We start from the raw sequence: 19,738 nt of genomic DNA on the forward strand, positions 1-19,738 counted from the left end.
ATTGTCTCCAAGATGGCATGATTTAGCCGCCCATCCTAAAACAACCCTAAAACCTGGACAAAAGTACATAAAAAAAGCATTTTTAAAGGCACAAACATCAGGCAAAGAATGATGAAAAAAAGCAAACTTTAAATATAGATAGTCCAGCAAATAAAAATAATCGTATTCGAAAAAAAAATCACTATTTTGCAACCTCTAATGAATTAATGGAGTGAAAGAAGATAATAGGCACCTCTGTCAGGTCTTGTCCCTCAAAATAATTTAATAAATTGAATCTCAATCTAATCAAGCTTCTAAATCTAAAGGGCAATTTATAGAAAATACAGAGGATATAGGGACACATGAAATAACACAACAAGAATATAATCAGCAAACTGCAGACTGGTAAACCCTGGGGGAAAAAAAAAAAAAAGAAATGGAGGAGAAACAAACTAAAAATTACTTCAAGGCAAATCAACCAATCAGACTTTACTTGCATCTGATCCAAACAAAACACCAAGCATTAAGTGACATCTATGTGAGATTTGAAGCTTTTATGATATTCAGGACTTACAGTTGGTGTTTTGGTGTTTATAATGTGACTGTAGTTATTTTTTTTAATGAGTTCCTTTCTTTCAGATACACATACTAATATATGTGAAAGTAGATATAAGATCTAAGATCTCTTGATTTTGCTTCAAAATGATATAGGGGGAGAAAAAAATGGGTAAGGGAACACATAAAACAAGATTGGACTTAAATTGATAATTGTTGAAGCAGATTTGTCTATAAGAAAAACAGGTTTCTTAACCATTATTTCTTCTATATAGGAGGCTTCTAGAACTCGAGTAATATCCTATTTCTTGCCCTTGTTGTGTTATCTGGGCATTATCATTTCACAATAACTGATACATTATAAATTTAAGACGTGTGCACTTTTCTAGCCAGTTGTGATAGTGTGTGCCTGTAGTCCTTGCTCCTCAAAAGTCTAAGGTAGGAGAATCATTTCAGCCCAGGAAACGGAAACCAGCCAGAAAAACGTGGCAAGGTTGCATCTCGGGAAAAAAAAGAAAAAGAAAAAAAGGTGCACTTTTCCGAATGAGTTTTTACACTGAACTAAGGGATCCTCTTCTTTGACTGTGTCTCTTCTGGGACTTTCCCCTGACTCTCTTACCTGCCCAGGCTTTTTCCTGCAGTAACTCTGCTTTAAGGTTTTTCTGCTTTGGCACTATTGACTTTTAGGGCCAAATAATTCTTTGTTGTAAGGTGCTCTCCTGTGTATTGTAAAAATATGTAGCATCTCAAACTCTTACCTCCAGTTACACCAAAAATGTCTTCAGACATTGCTAAATGTTTCCCGTGGGACAAAATCCCCTATTCGAGACTTATCGCTTAGGTCAGAAAAATGTCAGCATTTATTCTGAAAGTTTAGCTGCCCATGCAGCACACCTGGTGAGTGAGGCTGAACCTGGGGCAAAACCATATAAAGGAAGAAAGAAAAGAAATCACCTACTTATTCCAGTTGCTTTTTCAGGCTTTAACTCACCTCTACAAATTGCCTACTTTTCTTTACTTTTTAGAAACTTTAGGTCACTTGGGGTTTTTGTTTATTTGTTATGATTATTTTTGTATTTTTTCAAAGTTTGTCCTTGCTATGAACTATAGGGATGAGGTACAGGAAACTTACATTGCCACAGTGGAATTAAAACTCGGAATAGTCTCCATTCTCTACCACCATGCATGCGCATGCACACACACACACACACACACACACACACACAAATTAAGTGAGCATCTAGACTGACTAAAATGTATTTTTTTATATCTAAAATTAAAAGTTACTAGAATATATCTCAGTGTCAACACTTCTGGATCAATTTTCTGTCAAACATGGTGACACTTCAATATGTGGATTTTGTTAGCTCTTTTTAAAGATATATTAGAATTATCTATATATTCATATTTTCCCATTATTTTTTTCCTGTGGAGACTCCAATTAATTACACATATGTTGGATTTCTTTGCATCTATATTCAATCTTTATCATGCTTTCTCATTTTGCACTCTTTCTCTAATTTCCATTTAATTTTGTGTGTGTGTGTGTGTGTGTGTGTGTGTGTGTGTGTGTTTCATTTCTTCTTTGTAGCTTTCCAGCATGGAATTTATTAACTCATTGATTTTATTATTTTCATCTTTATAATTGATAATGCTTTTCAACTACTCCGTGGTGTCCCTCTTCTGGTATATATTTTTTTAATCTATTGGCATATTGTAATGCTCATTTTCTTCTTTATTCTTATAGTATCTTTGTATAAATTCTATTTTTTCTTTTTATATTTTATTATTTTTGAATTAGTTGGATTTTCTGGATCAACTGTTTGTAAGAGTTTTCTTTGAAGGCAAAGATAGAATGGGCCAGATTAGCCTTACAGACTTTACATACCAAATTCTCTCCTTTACCACTACTGTAGAGGTGAAGTGCTTCCTGCATGTATGGGGATATATATATAGAGAGAGAGAGAGTGTGTGTGTGTGTGTGTGTGTGTGTGTGTGTGTGTGTTGTAACCATACCTCTGCAACTCCCTTTTCCCAGATCAAGGAGGCCTTCTGCCATCAACCTTAATCTCATTAGCTCCCATGCTTATTGTAAAAAAGTGACTAGCCAGGGTAATATTTAAAATATTTAGCAAATAGTACAGAAAGGAAGGGAGCAGAGAAAGCCAAGGCAGCTGAAAAGGGGTTGGTGAATGTATTCAGGGAGCATGGAACAGCAACTATGTACAAATCTACTCTGAATTATTGCAGGATTTTAATAATTAACACTATTATGTGCATTGAATAACATCAATGCTGAATGTGGTTTTTGCACTTTATGGTACTCCCTTCAGCTTCACAAGAACACTTTGCTGGGGCTTTTTTTTTTTTTTTTTTTTTTTTTTTGAGATGGAGTCTCACTCTGCTCCCCAGGCTGGAGTGCAATGGTGTGATCTTGGCTCACTGCAACCTCTACCTCCCCAGTTCAAGTGATTCTTCTGCCTCAGCACCCCCAGTAGCTGGGATTAAAGGCATACACCACCACACCTGGCTAATTTTTGTATTTTTAGTAGAGACAGGGTTTCACCATGTTGGCCAGGCTGGTCTCTAACTCCTGATCTCGGGTGATCCACCTGTCTCTACCTTCCAAAGTGCTGAGATTACAGGCATGAGCCACCACACCAAGCCTTTGCTGGGGCATTCTGAGATACTCTGCTAGTGAGCCCTTCTCTGTCCTCTGCTCTTAATCTCAAATATATATTTGTATTATAATTTTCTCCTATATTCACACTCAAGATGGAGTTTTTATAGTTTATTTTTCTTGTTGCTTTTTAAGTGTGCCAGGAAGAGAAGGAAAAATATTCTGATTTATATTTTTCCATTTGTACCAAAAGTCTAAGTGAAGAAGTTCATTGTTAAATGTCCTGATATAAGACAGGTTTGTGGGTCATTTTTGTTATTTGTTTCTAATTTTGTCACTGAATGATAAGAAAATGTAACCTAAATTAAAAAGCATTTTGTTTATATGCTATATATACCTGTTATATACCTTAATAATCCTTTTAAAATAATATGTGGTCACATGTGCTCTCTAATTTAAGAGCAAAATTACATATATGCCAAGATTATCAAGCTTTTTTATGTGTTGTTCAAATTTTGAACATCAATATTATTTTTAATCTGCTTGACTTATCAAATATTAAGAGTGGTGCTATGCATCATGATTGTGGATTGATCAATTTCTTCTTGAAATTGTGTCAGTTTTTTTACACATAATAAGATTCTTTTGATAGAGGTGCACATGTGTTCAGAATTGTTACATCTTTTTGATTAGTATTTTTATGTAAAATTACTTAGCAAAGTTTTCTCTCTACAATATCTTTTGCCTCAAAATCTATTCTGTTCATTAATTATAAAGCTGCACAAGTTTCCTCTTTGAATTTATTTGCCGAGTATGTTTTCCCTATCTTTGTTTTTAATTTTTCTGTTCCACCAGAGATGCAATGTAGTGCAGTGGGGAAGACAGCAAGTCTTGAGCTCTCAGACTTCCTGGGTTTAAGTCCCTGCTCTGTCACTTTATAACGGTATTATCCAGGGGGAGTTTTTTAACATCTCCATGCCTCCCTCTTCTCATTTTTAAAACAGAGATATTAACTTAGTATGTATCTGCCTCAATTTTACATTAATTATCGTAAGTGATTGTTTTCTGAAAGGACTCAAATAGTGTATACTCACAAAATAGCTTTATTATGGGTAAAGGATACAATGCAACAATGGCAAAACGAAGGTATTCACTGAAAGGGGTCTGGAAATCTCAGATGCAGGCTTGTCTTCTCACTATGGATTGCACTGGATTGACTTGTTCTCCTAGTTTTGAATCGCCATCAAAATGCATGCAAAGCATCTTGGCACCAACAAGCTCAAAGTCTGCTCATGACAGGGTCTGTTATAGAGAGGTGGTCACATAGGCACATTCCAGCTATGTGATCATCCTTAATCATAAAAATTACCCAGGTTCCACCAAAAACAGATGCAAATCATCAATTACAAAACAGTGTTGACAAATTGGTGCATCCACAACTCATGAACCCATGGTTATAGAAAATAATTTATCACTACTTAAAATATATCATAACATTGGCCAAGGGTGATTACTCCAGATAGTTCTGGACATAAGCATCAGGTCAATCCAGCTGAATACTATGTCAAAAGGCTTTTGTGAGGTTGGAAGAAGTTATAATTCTAAGCACTATGAAATGTGCTTATTCCTAGGTGAACACTAGCTATTTTTTGTTATGCTTAATGTGTGCTTCTCATAAATATAATTGAATTTATTCTTTTTTCTATATCTGAGATTATTTGCCTTTAACTAAAGAGTTTACTCTTGGCTGGATGCGTTGGTTCACACCTGTAATCCCAGCACTTTCAGAAGCCGAGGAGGGTGGATCACCTGAGGTGAGGCGTTCGAGACTAGCTTGACCAACATGCTGAAACCCCATCTTTATTAAAAATAGAAAAATTAGCTGGGCATGGTGGCACATGGCTGTAATCCCAGCTACTTGGGAGGCTGAGGAAAGAGAATTGTTTGAACCTGGGAGGCAGAGGTTTCAATGAGCCCAGATTGCACCAGGGTGACAGTGCAAGACTCCATCTCAAGAAAAATAAAAAAAGTTTACTCCATTTACATTTATTGGAATTATTTTTTAAATTTTGTTTATTTTTAGCATTTTTTTATTTGCTAGTTTTTATCTTATCCAACCTAATATTGTTCATACTGGTTGCACCTTTTCATTCCATATTTATACTTAAAAAGTTTTTCTAGTGGCTACATTTAATTTTTAATATAAATGCATTTGCTTTAGCAATGTCTGTTATTAATAACTCTAGTGTGGAAATAGAAAATTGTAAATCCAAATTTTGTGATTCAGTTTTAGTTGAGATTGTAGTTGAAACTCCCAGTCCCAAACCATATAGAGATGTGCTGCAAAAGTAACAGAATTTTGGAGAATATTTACATATGATTTCTCATAAAGGTGATAAACTAAAAAGCATTTGCCAAGTGATACAAAGATTGTACTTTCATGAAATCTTTACATGTTCTGTAATTTAGTATCAAAAATTTACATTTCTGAGTATTTGTTAAATGAGAAGAGCAAGAAAACTTACTGTATTATTTGCTATTAACTTCAGATTTTTATCATCATTTTTCATATAATTAAGCTATGACTACAAAAGATTTGCCTTATTTGTTTACTGAAGGAAATGTATATATCACAATATTATTTTTATGAAGTTGTATTTATTAGAATATACTTATTTTAAGAAACCAAATTTACTCACTTGTTACAAACACAACAGCATTAATTATATATTCCCTTGCTAATTTTTCTTTCTCAACCCATCACTGCATAAATCAGGAAGTATTAAAAACTTTTATTTGTCTTACTTCCTGTCAGTCAGTTTGACGAATAAAAAATAAATCTTATCGTAACATATTCTTCCAAAACAATATAAGAACTTTATTATGCTTTAATGTTAATTATTCTTTTCTAAACTTGGGTGCTATTTTTATTTTATATTTATCACATTTTTCCTTGGCACCTTTCTTTAGCATCTGTAAAATTACTCATTAGAATTTTTATTTTAATAAACTAATGATTGCTTAAATTTATCTCCAGGTTCAGAAATCCAATTGCATATCATGTCTTCTTGCATTGAATTTATTCCTTCTAAGTTCAATTTTCTTCTTCCTAAGATACATCTTTAAAGAAATTTTTATGAGAATCTCTGAATGGAGAAAGTTATTCTTATTTGTTTGAAAATTGTCTTTGTGCTGTCATTATATGTAAATGATAGCTGGGCATATAATTTCAAGTGAAAAGTTAACTTTCCTCAGTATTCTGAAGCTATAATACGTTCCATTGTTGTCTGTTGTATTAATTTGCTAGGACTCTTAGAGCAAACCACCACAAATAAGGTAGCTTTAACAAAAGAAGTCTAGCATTACACAGTTCTCAAAGCTAGAAGTCCAAAAGCAAGGTGTCAGCAGGGTGGGTTCCTTTCCAGAGAGATGAGGCAAGGATTTGTTCCAGGCTTCTCTCCATGGCTTGTAAAAATAACCATTTTCTCTCTCTCTCTCTTCACATTGTCTTTCCTTTGTGCCCATCTGTCTCCAAATCTTCCTTTTTATAGGAACACTAGTCACGTTGGATTAGGGGACCATGTAACTCTAGGGTGACTTCATCTTAACTAATTATATCTGTAATTATCCTATTTCAAATAAGGTCACATTCTGAAGTACTGAGAGTTAGGACTTCAACATATGAATTTGAGGCAGACACAATTTTATCTATAACATCTGGTCTTTTTCTGTCTTGAGAAATTGGTTGTTTTATGGGTAATACTTTTATTTATTTATTTATTTACTTATTTATTTATTTATTTGTTTGTTTGTTTAGAGAAGTAGCCTTGCTCTGTCGCCCAGGCTGGACTGCAGTGGCACAATCACAGCTCACTGCAACCTCCACGTCCCGGGTTCAAGGGATTCTCCTGCCTCAGCCTCCTGAATAGCTGGGACTACAGGCGGGTACCACCACGCCTGGCTAGTTTTTTTTTTTGTATATTTAGTAGAGATGGGGATTCACCGTGTTAGCCAGGATGGTCTTGATCTCCTGACCTCATGATCTGCCTGCCTAAGCCTCCCAAAGTGCTGAGATTACAGGCGTGAGCCACTGTGCCTGGCCTGGGTAATACATTTTTTATCTTTAGTTGCTTCAAAGAATTATTTTAATCTTTAGTGATTCTGCATTTCATTACAGTATTTACAGGTACATATTTATTCTCATGTGTCCTGATTGAGACTCGATGAGTTGCTGTTTTTAATGTAAGTGTTCCTGTCTTTCATCACTTCTGAGAAATTATCTTTGTATATTGAGTTTGCCACACTGTTTAACAAATACTGCATCTCCTCACTCTCACTCTAGGCCCTATGTGTCTAGTCTGTACTTCGTGTTTTTAATCTTTTTATGTTTATGTGCAGCATTCTGGGTAATTCCTCAGACCTATATTCTAGTTCAGAGCTTCTCCCTTTAGCAACACCTAATCTGCTTTCAAGTGGTCTTTAAAAAATGATTACATTGTTTTCCCTAGGGATTATATTTGGTTATTTTTCAAAGATGTCTACTCATTTTTCATAACACATTGTACTCCTCAATTTATTTTGTGTTGATATGATCAATTTAAACATATTTGCTTTATAATCCATAACTTCTAATTCTGTGTTCTAAAGTTCTGAGTGCCTAATTTTTCTTTGCTGTATCTTTTCATATTAGATTTTTTTCCTCATCTCATTGGTAACTTTTTATTGTGAGCTCATCTTATTGGAAATCGTTTTCTCTATTGGTAAATGCATGTGGCCAGGAGTGTGAAAGTGTTCTCTTAGTTACTTCTACCAGGTAAATTAAAAGTATTACTGGTTCAAGATGATTTATTTCATTAATTATATAACTAGGAGCACTCCTGGTACTCATAAATAATGCAAAGTATTGTCACAAATCAATGTGGTTTTCTTTGTTCCTCAGTGTCTAGCCTGGAAAAAAAACTTACATTCTTATTGGGCAAAGAAGTGTTTTTTAGTCTACATTTTAATTTAGGTGTACTTCTAATTTTATCCAGAAGGTTCCCAATTTTTTCTGCCACTGTTGACCTAACTTTTTTAAAACACCGTGCACATAAGAACGAGCACTGTTTTATAATTTTTACAATTAGGCAGGAGTAGTAGAGAAGTTAATGTAGTGATGATAATATAACAGCAAGCAGATGACATAAATTAGACATTTTAAAAAGTATTTCAGTCTCTACCCACTGCCATCTCATTAAGAAATAGAAAAGTCTGTTTTATTGAGAGTCTTTATTTTTATTCATTCCTTTCTTTAGGCTGACAAAAATGTAAAATTCTTTCATTTTTATTATGAAATTGCTTATATCTTTCCATCTTCTCCACTAATTAAATTCTGGGTCTACTTTGGCACCATCAAAACCTCATTGAGTTGCTCTATGAGCTCTTCTAGCTTAGAAATTCCAGGTTTTTTTCTTTATCATGAATTACATCCAACTTGTTGAATCAAATAAAGTCTGATTTGAAAAAAAAATTACTACACTTTAAGAGTAGTAGGTTAATTTTCATGTATATAGGTAGGTATTTAATCATTTCATGTTGTTATTTTTTTGAGATTTTGCTTTTGCTACAGCATGCTTTTTAGTGAGAGATACTCAAGTTTTCTCAAGAATATTACAGACATATTTTCTAACACAATGATAGAGGTAGAATGAAAATTTAAATTTTTGTATTTAAGTAGATCACTTAAATTAATAATTAAATTTCTAGTTTCCTTGGCCTACATAGCTTTATATGATATTCAATTATCTATCTTTAAAAATAGGTTTAAGTTTCATTCTTTTACAATATTTAAGCAGGAATGCCCATATCTGGTTTTCTACTATAAATATCCTGATTATCATGTGTATAGATGACTGGTGTGGATAATCTTGAACTCACTATTAGGGTTTTCAAGCATCAGGAAGGGCAAATCTCTGACTACTCCCAGAGGGCCTCTGGCAAGTGGGTTAACCATGCATGGATGTTCTCCAATGCTACTGGGTTCAGAGCCAACTCAGAGGATTCTGCTTTCTCACGTTGGCCAATATGGGTGGTAATATCAACCCTGGTATTTTTCTGAGCCACAAGCATGAAACCAATCTTAACATTAATTGGCATAATAAGAACAAAAACTGTATCTGACCTCACAAAATTCAGCTTCACAAATGTAGGCTTTCCAAAACACAAAAATGACAAGTTGAGAAAAATCAAGTTTATTTAAGCCTGAAATTCAAAATTTTTTGTTGTTGTTAATATCTTTGGCTAACAGACACACACACATACGTCTATGCACAAAACAAAGAATATCAGTCCATTTTTATTTATACACACATAGTTTGCTGCATTCTATTTATTTATTACTCAACAGTTATAATAACACTAATTATATCATCTGACCAGAACCTCTAATTAGAAGATTGATGTCTTTCATTCATATGAGTGTAGAATTGATCATTATTTTAAAATAATGAGTAGATAAAATCATCAAATATATAGTTCCAAAGTGACAGAGTGATCAGATGTAACCAATTATAATTTGAGTCATTGCCATTAAAAATAAAGGAACTATACATGATTCATACTCTGATAGTACGGTTATCATTGATACAACCCTGTTCTATAAATGTTACTGCATCCTGTTGCATAAGTGGCAAAGTCTTTATCCTAGGTCTTGGTCTCTTCGTTCCTAAACTTTTTGTAATCTTTCTTTGACTATACATGTAGGTGTGCCCACACACACACCTCATTTTGCAATATTTCTCTTCAATTTTATATCTGGCATATATCTCTATTTAGCCAATCACCACATTGATATGTAACCCTGGTTAGGTGTTTATATGTCTTGCCCTACTCTGTTGCTTACCTTTATGTTTCCAGTATCTATCCCAGTGCCTGGAGCACAATAGACACTCAATAAGTACGTTAAGAATGAGAGAATCTGTCCCTTCAACATCATTTTTTCTTTTTAAAAACAATTAGCCATCTCACCACTATACAATAAGAGCACCTAGTTTGACCACTAAAAACTGCAAACATTTTGTCCTTTTCCACCCTGCCTGTATCGGGAAACACTCTTGAGTTGATAGTATTAACCACCACCTAGTGGCTAGGATGGGAACTATGTGATTTGATATATGTTACCTGCCACCTTCAAGGGACTTGGGAGATTTAAACCATTGGAAATAGGGTTTATCAATGACAGCAGGAGCAATAAATAAACCCCAGAAGAATCCAATTTCAGCTCTAATAGTCACACACCTGAACTCTCTTATTTTAAGTTTGGAGCATTTAATGCTCCATTGGGATATTTACATACAGCAAATATCAAACTTCTTAAGTCCAAATCTCTTATCTCCCATTTACTATCTGAATGACTTTAGAAAAATTATTTAGTGTTTCTATATCCTAGAGCCTTCTCATCCATAAAACTGGAATCTGCTATATGGCCCTTCACAATTGTAATATCCACATTGAGGATATGAATGTACTATATGGCCCTTCATAATCATAACATCCACATTGAGGTTCTCATGAAAAAAAGATACAATAACCCATGTGAAGATTATCATAAGATCTGCTCCTTAGTAACTCAGTAACTGAGTATTGTTTCTGTATTGATCTAGTCTGTCTAGCTCAATAGTCTAGCTTCCAGGCTAGTCTGTCTTCCTTTGTAATCAAGGGTGTGAAACGATCCCTGATTATACTGCTTACTTGTGCAATTTTTCTACAGGTCGGGTCTTCATTTTTATTTTCTTCCTTCGTTTGAACTAGTGTCTGCTCTGGCCTTTCTGGCCCTGTCCTCTTTATAAGTCCAATGCATGTCTCAGCATCTCTTCTCCACAACCTACTTCTTTTCATTGAGAAGGTTTGTGTCTGCAATAATGTTCTTACATTTTCATTTCTATCACGACAGAGATAATTCCATCTTGGGTACTATTCCTTGTCTATAAATATACTGCTCTGGCCACTTACTCCTTCTCATGTATCTCCTATTGCATTTTCGATTTATTCAGAAACACTTACCATCCTTTCCGCAAACTCGTTCCTTCTGTCCTAAGGTATGGTTGATAACACAGGTGTGGGTTTGTGGAACGTTACCTGTATAAGAAAAGAGAAAGGTTAAACGTTTTAAGTAAAGTTAACCGCAAATTCTATGAATACTATCAGGCTTTGAAGACCTTGAAAATGTCAATGTATCTCCTTAAAAACCCACACAAATTTGCCCTTTTCTAACTCTCTGTCTAATGGAAGTATACTTTTTCTTCAAGCACCAATCTACGGGAAACTATTGTTGAATCTTTCTCATATAATTTCATTGTGAAAAGCAAAACATGTTCTGTACATGTTTATACTTCAGGCATATGTTTTCTTGAATAAAGTAGACATTTGCACTAATCTTGGAAACCTAACCATCACCTAAAATAGTGTTATTATAGAACAATGTTGACCAAGTGAACTTACAGTAGACAACTTTCTTTTAAGTTAAGAACTGGATATAAGATGAAGAATATGATATCTGATCTGAATTATTTGGGACTAGTTCTGTCAGGCATGTCCTCTTGTTTTCCAAGTTAGAGAGTAATTCAGTCTTACTTTAGTTTAGTTTAGTTTTCTCCTCCCTGGTGAAATGGCAATGCTTTGAACTTTAGAATGATCAGAACAGCACAATCAGAAACTTTTTACTCAGGTTCCATTAACCATGTTCTAAATATATTACTTTAGTGATGACAGTCTTTGGTTCATTGTGATATTCATAGTGTGTTGGGCCGTGGAAACATTTTTTGTGGAGGTATTTTATGTCTCAATAACAGGTCAGACAATGGGAATTCCTCAGTTTTTTGCCCTCAGTCAGGTAAGATAATTTGTTCTTACATATTTGGATGAAGGTGAAGTCACTCTCATTGATAACTGCAGTTGTACCAACATAAGGTTTCATTCCACTTGTTTCATTCTCATGATGGACATTCTTCTACTCATCACAAACCAAGGTCTAAAGCTGTGAAAGCCTCGAAGTTAATTACATTTCCTTCTGAGTTTCTTCTGCTGTGGCTTGCTGGTCTTCCCTTGTTCTTCTTAGAATGCACTAGCAGAGGCTCCAGAACCAGGCATAGAGCAACCAGCCAGAGATCTACACAGATCCTAACAGAGAAGACCCTAGAATTTACAACATGAGCTTCTTGACTTGCAACTTCTGCTTTGGAATATAATATGAGGTTTGGGAAGAGGTTTATTTTGTGATTCTAGATGAATTATTAAAATCATAAAAGGAAAGAAATCCTCAATGGAGGAACTAGAATCTTTGTGCTATATCAGAAATGAATTTAGTCATGGTGTTTTGTGGTCTTAAACTTTTTTTTAAGAGTCTGAATTTTGTCCCCAAGATTTCTTAATGCAGACATGAAAGAAGGAAATTGGAAAAACAAACAAACAAACAAACAAACAAACACCTTTAATGATACTTCCATTGATATTCATGGCAAGAGACCACTTCTGAGGTACCTGTACTTGGTCCTTCAGGTCCTATTAGTCCACTGCCTACAATTTGAAGACTTTTAAAAAATGACTCTCCTTTCCTAAAATCACACAAAAACAGGTATATTTACTTGGGTAAATGTAATGGGTACATTTACATTTACCTGGAGACCTCTCATTATTTGGAGGAAAAAAATTCCCTTAAATTAAACGTGCTTTAGAAATGTTCAAATTTATGCACTCATGACATATACATTCCAAATATCAGTCAAACTATGCACGTTTACAAACGTGACCCTGACCCTCACTCTCAAGAAGGGACATAACACACAAACATGTAATGGAACCTGAAAACAATTATAAATCCATATAGACATAAGAATGAGATAATATGGTAGATCAGTAATCTGAATAGAGTATTCATTTTCAGAAAACAAACTGTAGAAAGACAGTTAAGTGGTATCCATGTCAATGTTGGAATTTAGGAGAATTTAAGCACTGTAGAAAAGGTACAGCAGGAACTGTATATCAGTGCAACCAGGGAATAAAATTCAGAGCAAGATGTTACAGTCAAGGAAAGAGTGAAAAAGTATTTAAGATGAAGAGTCCATTAATTGATATGAAATCCCCCCCAAAATCCACTTTTTAAACAAGGAAAATTACCATTAGTTTCACTAGTTACTATTAGTAGCTAGAGATAATTTCATTACAAATCAAGAGGGAAAATATTTCATATTGCAATGTTGTAGCCTACTCAGTACAATGTGATATATAAAGAAATTGTAATCTAGTGAATGTTCTTAAAGATTTAAGTAGGTTACAGTTCTTGGCAATGTTATAATCTAATACTAGAAAGAACTTAGATGTGAATATTTAATCACAGAAGTTATGTATTAAAAGACATTAAACTAAAGATAAGAGAAATATGCCAGGGCATTTTGAAAGTTAGACAAGGAATTGAATCTTTTGGCCAATGATGAGCAATATTAATCAAATAAACAGAATCTCTACTAAGGTAAACCACAGCTGCTATCACTTCTGTTAGCATAGCAACAGAGAATAATTAACCTAGCAACAAAGTTCTAAATAGCAAAGAAGGAGATATTGACTGTTGAAAAATTACATGGTATTCAAAGAGTTTTCTAGAACAGGAGCAAGTAAAATCTCTGTTTCAATAAAAAGAGATATAAAGATCTGGAGGAGACATGCTCACTATAGCCCAGGGAAAAGCAACATATCATAGGAAAGTTCACTAGTTCTGATTTCCACTCATTCGATTTAAGGTGTTAATATTTAAAATATTGACTTCTCAAATCCTACAAAAATTATTGCTCCCACATTCCTCTTAGTGGGAGGCTTCTTTAAGGGCTCTCTACCCCAAACCCCAACACCAACACTCAGAAAATGATTGCTTTGTCTTTGCTTCACCTTGAATCCATCTCTGTCATAACAGTATTGTACATTATTACATATTAATGATGAATACATGATACTTGTAATAAATTGGGAGTTTCTTGGGGCCAATGTTTATTATATTTTATTGCCTTAAACAGTGTCTGACATCTACTAGGTAGGAAAGAGGAAATTTACAGTTGCTTTTGAACCAATATTAGCAGTTAGATGTCATTTATTATATACCTTCATACATCTTGGATTTTTTCTTCTTATCCCTTAACATATTTTTTATTAAATAATTGACATTGTAAATATTTAATGATAATGAATGTCTTCCCCACATACCAAGATCCATGAGAGCAGTGATGCTCTGTCCTGTTCACTTGTGTGAATCTATAGTTTCTAGGACAATTTAATAGAAGCTCAATAAATAATTGAGTGGACAAACGAATAAAGAAATGAATTGATAGATGAATTCCTGTGATCCTTTTTATCTAACCACTAATTTTTCTTAATTGACATACATATACACACACACATATATATCTATATATATGTGTGTGTGTATATATATATATATATATATACACGCAGAGAGAGAGAGATTAAATTTTGCAGTTTAGGCCAACTAAGTAAATTATGGGGTTCAATGCAAAGTGAAGATACAAAGTCCCTTGTTCACAAAGCAGGAAAAAAGTACCATTAAAAGTTATTAAAATATAAAGCTTTTTCTTTTATATTGTGCTTTTTCTCTTAAACTGTCATGGTGCTTTTATTTGCTATTTAATGTCATTCTAAGAAAAGAACAATTAAAATTTTAAATTTTAACATAAATTTTACTGTTCATTTTTATATTATGCAACATCAAGTTTAAAAAATATAAAAACATACTATTGTAAGCAGAATCATTGAAATTATACAATTCCTATTTTGTAGTTTATACATGCATATGCACTTGGTTCTTACTAGAACAATATAAACCCTGCACAAAGCTAACTCGCCTGTTTTCATTTCATTTCTTGATATGCACACATTGTACTAATACTCTCTACCTTCAGTTTACCCATGAGTGAAGAAGGAATGAAAGAAAAAACAACTATGGATTTGCCTTATCTCTCTCTTTCCTTCTATAGCATAGCAGCTTCCATAACACACTTAACTTTGTATTTACTTTGAGTCTTGCTGAAACCCCATGCCTCATGGATTCATTGCAATTCTGTTGATGAGGCATCAGAAAGGCTCTTTACAAATGGATGGTATAAGGAACTGTAAACACACATATTGCTCATACCTTCTCTACTCATAGGCATGCTTTATTAGTCCATCAAACTTCAGTTACAAATCACAAGTTTTAAAAAAAAAATTATTACAAATTTCAAGATGATAACAGCATAGCATTAAACCAAGTACAGGGCCTTTCTGAGGACAGAAACCTGTGTGACCTAAACAGATTCTATATTCATGAAGCCAGCCCTGCAAGGGCCCCCTGTTGTCTCTTAAACAACAACCACGGCAATATAAATAAGCTAAGTGGTCAAACAAAATTGTCTTGTAAAAGTTATTAGTATCAGAGGGCAGGTGACTTAAGTTTTGCCTTAGGTCGAAGACCAGTTGTTGATTAGTTTGTGTCCAAAAATAATATTATCTTTCAGACTGTAAAAAGAAATGCTAATAAGATGATTGCCAAGAATTTTGTAAATTTAAAGTTTGTAAAGATACTCTTTGTAGTAATACAATCAGAGATATATTCATATCTAAAGTAAAGAAAGGTTTTAAGTTATGGGATGGCTTCATTAGTGGATTCATGAATGTGCAGAGTTGCAGTATTAGGATGTATTTCATACTGTGGGTCATCATTACAAATGCCATTGTCATAAAAATCTGTATCCTCAGATGAAGCCTATCGTTTATAAACACAGGAACCATCTTTCCACAGTATAACACAGCTTTATTTCATGACAACCACATCACCTAAGTAATTCTGAAATTTTTTTCCCACAAGTATTGCCTTATAAGTTTAGATTCAGGTAGAAGACTATGTTCTCCAAGGTTTGTGGATAATGTACCCAGTAATTTTAACATTTTCAGCAGCCAGCCAAAGACTAAACATTTAGAAACAAAGAAAGGAAAAGCACACTTATTTCTATTATCTGATTTAATCCTCACAATAATTTTTAAGATGGATAGTATCAGTCCTTTTATATAGGTAAAGAAGTTGAAACTCAAATAATTTAAGTAATTTCCCAAAAGTCACATATCTCATCTGTAGCAAAATGAGACTTAGAACCTATGTTGCCTGTACTGAAGTCCAGCATTTAAGTCACCTGAGGTGTTATAATCTTATTTAAAATGCTGAAAAGATTAAAATGAAACAGAGAAATAACGTAACTGATGCACAAAAATCAAGGATTGATTGTGTTACAGTCTAGTGAAATATAATTTAATTTTAGACTCCATTTTCCCACTGAACCATACCGTAACTAATAGGCAATATTCTTTTGTGAATCAGAGCCTCAACATTTGCGTTTTCTTGTGGTTACATTTTAAGAAATAATGTGCAATGTTTTGATTTCTTTGTACCCACAAGCCAAGCCATTCAAAAACAACAAAATTCCACAAAGGAGGAGGAAAAAATAAATCTTAGAGAATTTGGAAAGAACAGTATCAACTTTTTATAGCAATCTTAAGAAAATCATCTACATTGGTATCAAATATCAGGTTTCCAGCACAGGAAAAGAAAACTGCAGTACCTGCCATTTTAAATTACTCCCTGTCATGTTTTTATTCCTCCTTTTCCCCTGGGATGTTAATGTCTTAAAGAAATATGTGTGCACTCTGAAAATATTTCCTGAAGTCAGTGGATTCCATATGTTCCTAGAGAAACAAATTATTCACTCCGTGGGTCATTCTTGACGACATTTAGATCTTCTAATCAGTACATTTAGACCCTATGCACTTTGTATTTTCAGAGCTCTCTTATGTAGACCTAGATAGGACTCATGAAATATTTTCATTGACTCAAACCCGCCTTTTATCTAAAAGATCACACAGGAGCACACATACATACACTCTTTCTACATATTACACACTGAGAGACACGCAAATGCATATTCTTTATTCTTTAACTACATTGGACACTGGTATAAGAAAATTAAGATGGTTTTTTTTAAAACTAAGTAAATAATAGTTCCAAATCCAAAGAAAAACTAGAAATGTACAGGAAAATACATTCAATATCTGTGGTTCATAGACATAGTTAATCAGAAAGAGAAGGGCAAAAATAATAAATGACTAGAGATTGTTTTTATTTGATTTGTGTTTCTTTTATTTTTCTACAAAAATAAAGACCAAGAATTAGAGTTTAACTTTTGGTTTTCTTTGAAAAAAAAAAAAAGTGCTGTGCTTGAAATACTTTCTTCATTTGGTTTCAAGGCATTGTTCTCTTTCGGTTATTTAAAATCACCTTAATGATTACTTTCTTATTTTCTTACTTTCACGTTGAAATGTCCTCAGATTATTTCACTGGTCCTCTTCTTTGTAAACCTTAGAAATTTCATTAATATCCTGAGCTTCTACTGCCAGTGATGTGCTATAAATTCCCAATTGTATATCTCATTCATTTATTGTACACCGCTTTGTTGATCACTATGTCCCAGACATTTATGTTAGTTGAAATAAAATAATCATGGTCATCACCATCTTGAAACTTAAAGTGGAGTACTACAGCCATACACTAAATATGTAAATACACCAAACAAGTAAGTAAATAAATAAGAAAAATTAAATGGTATATTGCCATGAAGAAGAGGACACGAAGAGAATAAGGTAAGAGAAAGGAAAGTCACTAAGGATGTGACATTTAAGCTGAGACCTAGAAAAAAGAAAGATCCGGTGTAGCTATGATCTGGGAGAAAATTGGTCCAGGATTTCTGGCATGGAATCTCTCCCTTCCTAATATCCTCCTGAGCTCTGAACATACTGCAACAATTGCCTACTAGACAGTTCATTTGAGTAGCCTATAATTTTCTTGATTTTAAGAGGTAAAAATATAATTTCCTACACAAACCCAGTTGCCCTGCTGCTCCTTGCTGCTATTTCCAGCTTGGTTAAGAGGCACCACACAAGCTAAACACCTCGGAAGTCTTGGCAAGAATCTTCCTTCTCCTCCCTCACACCTTACATTATTCCACACCAAGTATTGTCCATCCTATTCCTCATAGAAGGTACTTAATGAGTGTTTCTCGCTAAGGAATGAACGACTCAATCAGGAAGTGAATGAATGGAAATGTTACTGGGCTTCTGACTCCTGATGAGAAAAACTTCTAAGAACTATCAACAAATCTGTCTTAATAGCAGTAGTACATGCTTTTTCTTAATTTATGATGCATATCCTGCCTTTCAAAGGAGCTTAATCTACTTTTTGTTGAACTCAACACAATCTTGAAGACCTGGAGGAAGAAACTAGATTCCAACGTGCCACCAGATCTCACCCAGCCTGAAATCAGGTCTTGGTAAATAAAATTCGGTAGAGGTACATTTTTGTTTTAGGAAGTTTTGCTCCTGGGAAGAGCATCAGAAAAAGAGAAAACGAAGCTCATCTTGTCCTCTCTTTTACCACCTATACACAGTCAATTCATAGATTTATACTCCTGCCTATACACCTTCCCTGAAGTACTCATCTACAGAATTGTATATCCAACTGCCTACTCAGTATGTCCATTTAGATGTTTAATTTACTTCTTAAACATAAAACTCCAAAATGAGTTTCTGATATTCTTCCCCAAACCCTGCTCTTTGAACAGTCTTTATCATCTATGTTAGTAACAAGTTCCTCCTTCTAGTTACTCAGGACAAAAACTTTCGAGTCATGCTAAATTCCTCTCTTTTCTTTATACTCCATATCTAATCCTTCAGAAAATCTTCTTGGTTCTACTTTCTAAATGATTCCAGAATCTGACCCGTTATAACCATGCCCATCTCTACCACCTTATCCTAAATTGACACTGTCTGTCTCTCAGATTATTGCAAAAATTTCCTAAATGGTATCTCTGTTTCACACTTTTTCCTTACTTCCTTTCTCAAAAGAGGCCAGAGAAATACTTTCTGTTCAAAACGCTCCAATGGCTCAGTCTCACCTGGAATAATATCCCAAGCCCATACAGTGGCATAATAGACCCTCTCTGACCTGCCCAATTACTCCCCATGCATCAACTGAACTTGTACCCCAACTTGCATCTGCACATCCACTGGTCTAACTGAAGCTTCCATGCCTTGTCAACTCTTTCACAGTGCTCCCTGGAACTCATGAGTTTGTCATCTCAACAAGTGCAATATTCTCAGCCTCCTCTCCACTGGACACTTCATCATATTAGATACAGCATAACTTGTATGTCCCTCGGTTGATGGCTTTTTCTCCCAGTCAACAAGACGAGGTATGTATTCTTTCTGCCCTTTATAGCTACTTCTGTCCCCCCACAAAAACCCATATATTTTTAAGTGCATCGTTTCAGAATCTGTTACGCAATAACCCCACTTTGTTGCAGTTGTCTATCATTCTCCAAATCATTCCCTCTCATTCACTGAATATTTTATTTTTTGGAGAGTGTCTTTATTTTTACCACTAGCCCTGTAATATGTTTGGTGATATCAATATCCATTCAACACCCAGTCACTTGGTTCATTGACCTCTCACTTATTCTA

The 19,738-nt window shown here is 34.2% G+C and overlaps 1 long non-coding RNA gene across 2 annotated transcripts in view; it reads right to left on the reverse strand.

Annotated features, from left to right (window-relative positions):
• Positions 1–11,418, reverse strand: part of LOC107129410 (uncharacterized) — a 67,596-nt gene extending 56,178 nt beyond the window's left edge. For both annotated transcript variants that reach the window (XR_010586073.2, XR_012433422.1), the window contains exon 1: positions 11,195–11,418. This is a non-coding gene — a long non-coding RNA (uncharacterized lncRNA). The remainder of the gene's footprint in view (positions 1–11,194) is intronic.
• Positions 11,419–19,738: the final 8,320 nt, after the last annotated feature.

The sequence above is a fragment of the Macaca fascicularis genome, chromosome 4, assembly GCF_037993035.2.
Source record: "Macaca fascicularis isolate 582-1 chromosome 4, T2T-MFA8v1.1".
Classification (NCBI taxonomy): Eukaryota; Metazoa; Chordata; class Mammalia; order Primates; family Cercopithecidae; genus Macaca; species Macaca fascicularis.